The sequence below is a fragment of the Choloepus didactylus genome, chromosome 5, assembly GCF_015220235.1.
Source record: "Choloepus didactylus isolate mChoDid1 chromosome 5, mChoDid1.pri, whole genome shotgun sequence".
Lineage (NCBI taxonomy): Eukaryota > Metazoa > Chordata > Mammalia > Pilosa > Megalonychidae > Choloepus > Choloepus didactylus.
The window spans coordinates 115,024,488-115,033,964 of NC_051311.1; positions in this window are offsets into that span (position 1 = coordinate 115,024,488).

A 9,477-nucleotide genomic window follows, 5' to 3' on the forward strand; every position below is an offset into this window, starting at 1 on the left:
ACTGTGTCCCATGCTAAATTTTGGATTACCCCAAATTGGACAATAATCCCCCTGACAACAGAGTTTGTACAGATTCCTAAAAGTCCCACTGAATAGCAGATGACTTATAATTCTGTAAATCTAGAGTCAACTTAGTATGACTGTGAAAAATCAACTCACAATTTATGAAAGAAATGAACACTGAAGATGACCAGCCACCCCCAGTGAAGTTCACGTTCTCTTTAAAGCAGAGAATGCTGATTACCCTTTTGAAGACTTTCTACATCATTTTTCATCTCTAGCAGATTAACATGACGTGGATTTTTCCAACATGGGATACTGACTCGCAAGCCTAAGTCCATATTTAAAGCATTATTGAGTTTTCTCATTAGAATTTCCACACAGAGACAAGGGCAGTGACGATCTAGTTATTTTCCAGGGCATAAGGTTGAAATACTGTAAAGAAAATCATAATTGGTGAAGAAACTGGGAATGGTGGAAGATGAGGCCTCACTCATGTTTATTTTTATTCCATGAGCATTGGATACATTAAATTATATTTGTTTAGAAAACTACTAAATCAGCCTTAGTATATTTTGAAGTGATTTAAAAACAAATGCCTTGGGTTTCTATCTAGAACACATTTTTTAGAGCTTCCTAAGTCAAATTGTAGAATAAAGTTTCCTTTGGTGACCTCCCAACTTCCCTTTAAAATATTTCTTTCCTCTTGTTGTCCTTGAACATTCTACCGCTCTCCACAGCCAATCTTGGTCCTATTCTGGCTAAACTCAATTACGTAGTTAATTGATAACTAAAGGTAGTTTCTAACACTTCTTCCTGAGGAGACATTAATATTGATCTTTGAAAAATTATTTATATGTGTGTGTATATATATGTACACATGTGTATTTATGAATGTGTGTGTGTTTATTTATAGAATAAATCTGTAAGGGTGAGATGACAGAGCGTGTCACAACTATTTCGGTTGATAGAGGTCTATTTGTTAGGATTAGTAAACTGATATCTGTGAAATTCTATATTCACCACAATTAAAGATGCTGAAGTCTCCTTCTGTTAATTCTCTGAGTAATTTAGGTGAGTCTCAAGCTTTCAGTGTTCTCAACATTAAATTGAAAACAATAATATTTACCCACATTGGCATCAGTTTTGAAGGATTCATTCAACAAACGTTTATTGGATAATTACTGCATTACAGGCACCTTGCTAAGTGCTAGAAGTGGCTAAAATCTATCAAATTTAAAATAAAGTCCTGATGGAAAGTGGAAGAAAAAAGGTCTAATTCAAGGAAGGACAGATACAGGCACCTGTCACCAAAAAAAAGTAGCAATGTTTTGAATATGTATTTCTCTACCTTCCTGACCCTAACATGCAGGTCTTAATTTTGGTGACACATGAGACTCACCTGTGGAGTGTTTGTTCCCATTCTGATTGATCATCTCTAATCCTCTTTCAGAGATACCTACTTAGAATTTCAGAGGAGTGGGGAGCAGGCTTCTACGTGTGACAAAGCTCCATGACTGATCATGTAAAGTGGCCGGGGCAGAGAACCCCTGGGCCAGCCAAGTAGCTTAGGGAAGAATGCTAGCATCCCTTCTTTCCCTTAAGCTCAGCATAAGCGTTGCGGAAGATGCTTCTCCCATCAAAAGTCTCCTTCAAATGCTAATGATGATGGCAACCAAGAATAGGAGAAAACAAGAATTTGGACTACAGTACAAGCTGCCCAGAAAAAGGTGAATAAAAGACAAATGCTACAACATCAGATCATAGTTTGCTTTTGCTCTGCCTCCAGCTAAGAGTAGTATCCCCAGCTGCTCCCCACAGTATTCATTTCAGGAGACTCTCTATTGTCTATAGTTCACATTCAAATCCTTTAGAGTATCACTTCTGCTATAGTCTGTTCCCATCCTGAGTTTTCCCAATGTATACTTTTATGAAAGCCATTGATACTTGTGTTTTATTTGCTGTTATTTTTAATTAAAAAAAATGGTTAAAGTTTGTATTTAAATTGAAACTTTGGAGGAAGAAACACCTGGAGTAATTCCCAATTTCCCTTCTGCAGGATATTTCTTTTTGAAAAGCCTCCAGGTCACAATGATTTTCTTTTCCCCCAGAGATTCCTGCTTTTATTGTCTATAGCACTTCATGTGTTTTCAGTCCATTGGACACTGTTTAGAGTTCGGCAAATCAGCACGCAACTCTGAATGCATAATAAATGCTGTCTTTGCTATTAATTTTCTCATGGGTTTATGTTTGGTCTTTCCAAGTAGATGGTAGCTCATGTCTGCTAGCTCATGGTTCTACAAATTCAAGAAGGAGCTGTGCCCCTGTAAATATTTATTTATTGAAATCCCAAAGTCCAGTTGCCTGTGCCCATTAAGGCTTAATTACCATTGGCTTTACTAGTAAACAAAGAAAAATGTATCATTTTCTGAAATCCCTAATTGAAATTCCAAATTTTTTAGCTTTTATTCAGGTATTAAAAGTTGCTGCATGAATCCTAAAATTTCTAAGAAATATATTGAAAAATACAGTTGACTTATTCTATACCCATTTAAACTAAAATAATATCTCCCAATATCATGTTACATGTTAATACATTAATTTCTGAAGTCCTAGGAAAACATGGTTTTAGAGAGGTCTTTAAGTCATTTAGAAGGACATTCTGTAAAGTGTTCTCTCAAGTTGAGAATTCCATTTGGACTTTGTGACTTCGTTCCTTGTGTGGTTAATCACAAACAATGTACCATGAATCAAAGTTTGGACAGATTTATGATGCTTCTTTAACTTGGGTTTTTTTTCAAAAGCATTCTATCACCTCATTTGGAACTTCTATCTAAAAGTTTGCTTTAGAGAAAAGATCTCATAATAGTTTGTCTGAAAAGGATTGTCTGAAACTCAATGATTTGTTGACTCCAGCATTTTGTTTTATTTTTCCCCTAGTTCTAAGTGTTCACCTATTCATTAACTACTCTAACCTATCATGTTATAGGAATTTGTAAAAGGATTTTCTATGTACTGTAATTCCAAATACCTTAAATCTAAAATAAATTGAATTCAGGAACCAAAAGAGAAGCTGCAATAGCTTTCAGTTATTTATGCAGATAGAGATACAAAATAAATCAATGACAAAAAAATAAATTCAGAAAAAAAATCTTTCCCTGGTGAAAAACTACTTAACCACAAAGAACAGAACTCATCCTGTTAGATTTTGCTAAAAGGAGGAGGGAGGTAGTATTTAATGGAATAATAAAGAATTTCTCACAAAGTCTTGTACACTTGGTCTTATAGTTACCAAAAAAAAATAAACAAAACAAAACAGAAAGTGACCAGGAGACTCCATCCCAGGAACACCATAGCTTTTCTTCTTTGCTTTTCTCATGGCATCTGTTGCATTTTTTTTTACTTTTTCTCTTCAGATTGGCTTTTTATGTCTACCGTAGACATGGCTGCATCAGTACTTTCCATGTCACTTTTCAATTCCACCATCTAACAGAGTGGATTAGTGCCTAATTTTTAACTTTCTGCAGAGAGAATCTCATTGGTCCAATTTGATCCACGTATCTTCAAGTGTCCCCAGGTTCAATGGGCTATGGACAGGAAGTGGCCAGGAAGTGGGCTTTCTACCTCTGAAGGAGTTAGAGAAGTAGACTTATTGAAAAGAAACACAGACAGGATGGCAAATTGATCAATATGAATGACTGACATGTTGGCACAAATAATTTTTTTCAAATTATTAATCAATAAACACTAGGTTAATTTTCTTTTCCTTCATTCTTCAAGTGAAGATTCCAAAAAAGGTGTGACACGGATAAAGGACAAGAGAGGGTGGTGATCACAGTATAAGAAACAGATAAGAACAGCAATAATAAAAATAACAGTGATAAATAATAGAGCATCAGTTTCTTAAACCTAATTAACTTCCGTTATAATTTGTTTTAGAAAAGAATAAAACCAACTTCTTCCTGTGTTGCTTGACTCTTGAATTTATAATATCAAGCTAAAACAAATATGATTTTGTTTATTTACACTCCAGCTCTAAGTTAGAATACTGGGTATGGAATGGGAAGTGTATGTGGAAAAATACATAAAGTGGTCTCTGCTCACACAAAACTTTGTTTCATTGGGGAAATAAAAGTTACCAATATTAAATAAGAGTTGAAAAACAACAGATTTATATATTATCTATATTATAAATGGTTATATTGGATGATGTGAGCTGTAACACCAAATGAGAATAAAAAAGGATAATAAGACTTCCATTTCCACTAATGGAAAACCAGAACACTCCCTCAAAGGACATACAGAAAAGCTGGATGAAAAAAACAAAACAAAACAAAAAAACTGCTGGCATCATATACATAGAAAGAACTAGAGAATTATCTGGCCAAGATTCAGGAGAACATAGAAATGTAGAGACATGAATGAGCCCAGCATTTGGAACTGCTTTCCTCTGAGGCCATCTTTTCATTTCTGAAGAGGCTGCTGAGACACCAAACTATACTTTCCAGTCTCATGGGGGTAAGACGACAGAAGATGAATGGTGAACCTGTAAATTCCTGTGCTTGGGTTGGGAACAAAATGGTTTAACCATGGAAGTAGAGATGAACAAGAAATAAACTATCCCCCACATGGATTTTGAACCAATTTCAAGTTATCAAGTTCAAGAAAAATTTGAAATTGGACTAAGGTAATGCTAGATTGCCAGTTCCTATGGGTGCATGGCAGTAGCAAAAATGTCTTTTCAAGAGAGCAATAATATTATCTAGGATTCAAATTATTTTTGAAAACATTTTTTCAAATAAAGTGTCTGGAACACAAGCAATGATTACTAGGCAGAAAATATGGACATGAACTCTCAGAAATAATAGACAGTAAATCAGACCCATTGAGGGTGGGCCATATATTGTAACAAGTAGAAACTTTAAATAGACTTTAAAATAACTATGTTGGTTACATTCAATAATATATAGATGTGATTGAAAATGCAACAGTGAACTGGAATCCAAAAAATAATTACATAGCAGATATTAAAAAAGAACTTAGTAGAAATTTTAGAGCTGAAAACTGACAGCTAAAATTGAGAGCTCAGTGAATGAGTAAAACAGATTAGGCATTGCTAAAAGGGAAATCAGTAAACTTGGAGATAGATCAGCAGAAAACAACCAGAATGAATAACAGAGAAATAAAAGGATGGAATGTACCAAAGAGAGGGTGTAAGAAAAATAGAAAATACAGTAAGAATGGAAACCATATATTTACTTCCAGTCCAGAAGGAGACGAAAGAGGAAATATGACAGAAGAGACAATGGCTGTGAATGTTCCAAAATTAAAGTAAAAAAGAACACTGGGTACCTTTTTTTTTTTTCTTCCCCCACTTTTCTACTCATCCACCCATAAACTAAACAAAGGGGAGTATGGTCCATATGGCTTTCCCAACCACATTGTCACCCCTCATAAGCTACATATTTATACAATCGCCTTCAAGATTCATGGGTTCTGGGTTGTAGTTTGATAGTTTCAGGTATTTACTGCTAGCTATTCCAATTCATTAGAAACTGAAAAGGGTTCTCCATATTGTGTGTAAGAGTGCCCACCAGAGTGACCTCTCAGCTCCTTTTGGAATCTCTCAGACACTGAAACTATTTTGTTTCATTTCACATCCCTTTTGGTCAAGAAGACATTCTCCATCCCACAATATGCCGGGTCCAGATTCCTCCCTGGGAGTCATATTCTGCATTGCCAGGCAAATTTACACCCCTGGGAGTCAGGTCCCACGTAGAGGGGAGGGCAGTGATTTCACCCGCCAAGTTGGCTTAGCAAGAGAGAGGTCACATCTGAGCAACAAAGAGGCATTCAGGGGGATACTCTCAGGCACAATTATAAGCAGGCCTAGCCTCTCCTTTGCAGCAACAGTCTTGCCAAGGGCAAGTCCTGTGGTAGAGGGCTCAGCCCATCAAACCACCAGTACCCTGTGTCTGTGAGGACATCAGCAACCATTGAGGTGGTGGAGCCCAACACCCCTGCATTCTCCACTAGCTCCTCAAGGGGCTCTGCATATTTTTTTCATTTTTTTTTTTTTTGCAATTAACTTTTTTTAAATCAACCATATCAAAAAAAAAGAAAAATTAAAAAAAAACATGCAATTAAAAAAACATTTCAAACAAACCATAACAAGGGAGTCCAACATGTTCCTACTCTACCACAAGAAAACAACCCAACATAGCAACATTTCTGTAAACTTGTTCCCACTACACCCACCAGAAATTAACAAACCATAGTCATTCCTGGGCATTCCCAGAACATTAAATTTACCCGTGATAGCTTATCTGTTCTTATTGGGTTATCGCTCCCCCTTCACCAATTGCTCTCTATCGCTAGTTCCCCTACATTCTACATTATAAACTATTTATTTTAGGAGTGTGTTGTTTAACCTCCAGGTGTTTGTGAATTTTCTAAGTCTCTGATGGTTATTGACTTCTAATTGTATTCCATTGTGGTCAGAGAATGTGCTTTGAATAATTTCATTTTTTTTAAATTTATTGAGGCTTGTTTTATTTCCCAGTATCTGGTCTATTCTGGAGAAAGTTCCATGATCACTAGAGAAGAATGTGTATCCTGGTGATTTGGGATGTAATGTTCTATACATGTCTGTTAAATCCAATTTATTTATCAGATTGTTTAGGTTTTCAATTTCCTTATTGGTCTTCTGTCTGGTTGATTTATCTATAGGAGAGAGTGATGTGTTCAAATCTCCTACAATTATTGTGGAAACATCCATTGCTTCCTTTAGTTTTGCCAGTGTTTCTCTCATGTATTTTGTGGCACCTTGATTGGGTGCATAAACATTTATGGTTTTTATTTCTTTGTTTTGAATTGCCCCTTTTATTAGTATGTAGTGGCCTTCTTTGTCTCTCATAACATCCTTGCATTTAAAGTCTATTTTATCTGAGATTAATATTGCTACACCTGCTTTCTTTTGGCTGTAGCTTGCATGAAATATTTTTTTCCATCCTTTCACTTTCAATTTCTTTGTGTCCCTGTGTCTAAGATGAGTCTCTTGTATGCAACATATTGATGGTTCATATTTTTTGATCCATTCTGCCAATCTATATCTTTTAATTGGGGAGTTTAATCCATTTACATTCAACATTGTTACTGTGAAGGCATTTCTTGAATCAGCCATCCTATCCTTTGGTTTATGTTTGTCAGATATATTTTTTCCCTCTCTCTCTTAATGTCCTTTAATGAACTAATATTGAGTCTCTTTAGTACTGAACCTTTCTCCATAGCTCGCTCTCTTTCTTTGTTTCTCTTTCGGTAGGGCTCCCTTTAGTATCTGATATAGGGCAGGTCTTTTATTAACAAAATCTCTCAGCATTTGTTTGTCTGTGAAAAATTTAAGCTCTCCCTCAAATTTGAAGGAGAGCTTTGTGAATAAAGTATTCTTGGTGGGAAATTTTTCTCTCTCAGAATTTTAAATATGTCATGCCACTGCCTTCTCGCCTCCATGGTGGCTGTTGAGTAGTCACTACTTAGTCTCATGTTGTTTCCTTTGTATGTGGTGAATTGGTTTTCTCTTGCTGCTTTCAGAACTTACTCCTTCTCTTATGTGTTTGACAGTGTGATCAGTATATGTCTTGGAGTGGGTTTATTTGGATTTATTCTGTTTGGGGTTCGCTGAGCATTTATGATTTGTGTATTTATGTTGTTTAGAAGATTTGGGAAGTTTTCCCCAACAATTTCTTTGAAGACTCTTTCTAGACCTTTACCCTTCTCTTCCTCTTCTGGGACACCAGTGAGTGTTATATCTGGACGTTTTATTTTATCTATCATATCCCTAAGGTCCATTCCATTTTTTTCAATTTTTTTCCCCATTATTTATTTTGTTCTTTCATTTTCCATTCTGTGGCCCTTGAGGTTGCTGATTCATTGTTCAGCTTCCTCTAGTCTTGTACTACGAGTATCCAGAATCTTTTTAATTTGGTCAACAGTTTCTTTTATTTCCATAAGATCATCTATTTTTTTATTTACTCTTGCAGTTTCTTCTTTATGCTCTTCTAGGGTCTTCTTCATGTCCTTTATATCCTGTGCCATGCTCTTCTTCATGTCCTTTGTATCTTGTGCCATGCTCTCATTGTTTGTCTTTATTTCTTTGATTAATTGCTTCAAGTACCTGTGTCTCCTCCAATCTTTTGATTTGGGTGTTTGGGTTTGGGTTATCCATATCATCTGGTTTTTCATATGCTTTAAAATTTTCTATTGTTTTTGGCCTCTTGGCATTTGCTTTACTTGATAGGGTTCTTTTAGGATACGTAGGATTATTCAAAGCCTAATCTCTAATTTTCAGAGCTACAGCTTGGTGGAGTACACTTTCTCTAACTAACCAGCAGACGGCATCCGCGAGTCACCTATTCCCCTCAAGTCGGTTCTCTCCAACTTTGTTTTTGTGGTATGTGAGGGTCTGATTCTTGTGGGGTTCAAATTGGTGCACCAAGTTTGGGATGTTGTTGGTACTGTCTGCCCTAAATGTGGGGCGTGTGTCTGAGTGGTTAGGGAGGGAGGGCAGCTTTAATAATCAAACCTCCCAGGTGTTCCTGGAGATTTAAGGCTGTTGCAAGAGTCTAAACCTTCATTTCAGTCTCGTCACAGATTGTCTCTGCTGCTGACCCACAAGTCCTTGGTATTGGTGTATGGTCCCTGGGATTTCCGAGTGGGTCCCTCTTCCAAGCTGTGCCCTTCTAGGGTCTCTGCTGAGGGAAGGTTGTGCTACGTCACAAGTGCATGCCATCCCTCAAGGGAAGTTCTGGGCCACTGGACCGTGTAGGGGCCTTCCCAGCCTGCTGTAAGGATGGCTGTATGGGGTGCCATACAGCCTTTTCCCCCTTTTCGCACAGCTCCGCCTTCCCAGCTCCAGGACAATTAGCTGTGGGTGCGCCAAAGGCTATTGTTCACACCCGATATTGTGGTGTGTGCTAGTGTTGCTGGAAACACTTCTCGTCACACTGGGTTTTTTGATGCAGTTCTGGGCTGTGGCTCTGGCACCGGGCAGCAGCATTCCCAGCCTGCCGGGGAGATGGCTGCAAGGGGCGTGGTTACTTTCCCCTTTTGGCTCACCTCTGCCTGTCTTGCTCTGAGACAATTAGCAGCAGGTGTGCAAAAGGCTATCTTCCATGCCAGATATTGAGACGTCGCACAGCCCATTCCTGCCATGCTTCACTGTGTGGTTCTCGCTGCCGTATCTGTGGCCGCTTTTGGGTTTTTTAAAAAAGAACTAGTCCGCCTCCAAACGCCAACCCATGGTTTCCCCACACCACAGTGTGGCTGCCAGACATTCAGCAGGTTTACTCACTCATTTCAGAATGCAGACTCCCAGTTTCACCAAGTATACGGTCCCTGTGGTTTTAGCAGACCTTGTACAGTTGGTGCATCGCTGGAACTGGTGTTCTGGGTCACTTTCTGGCTTTTATCTAGTATTTT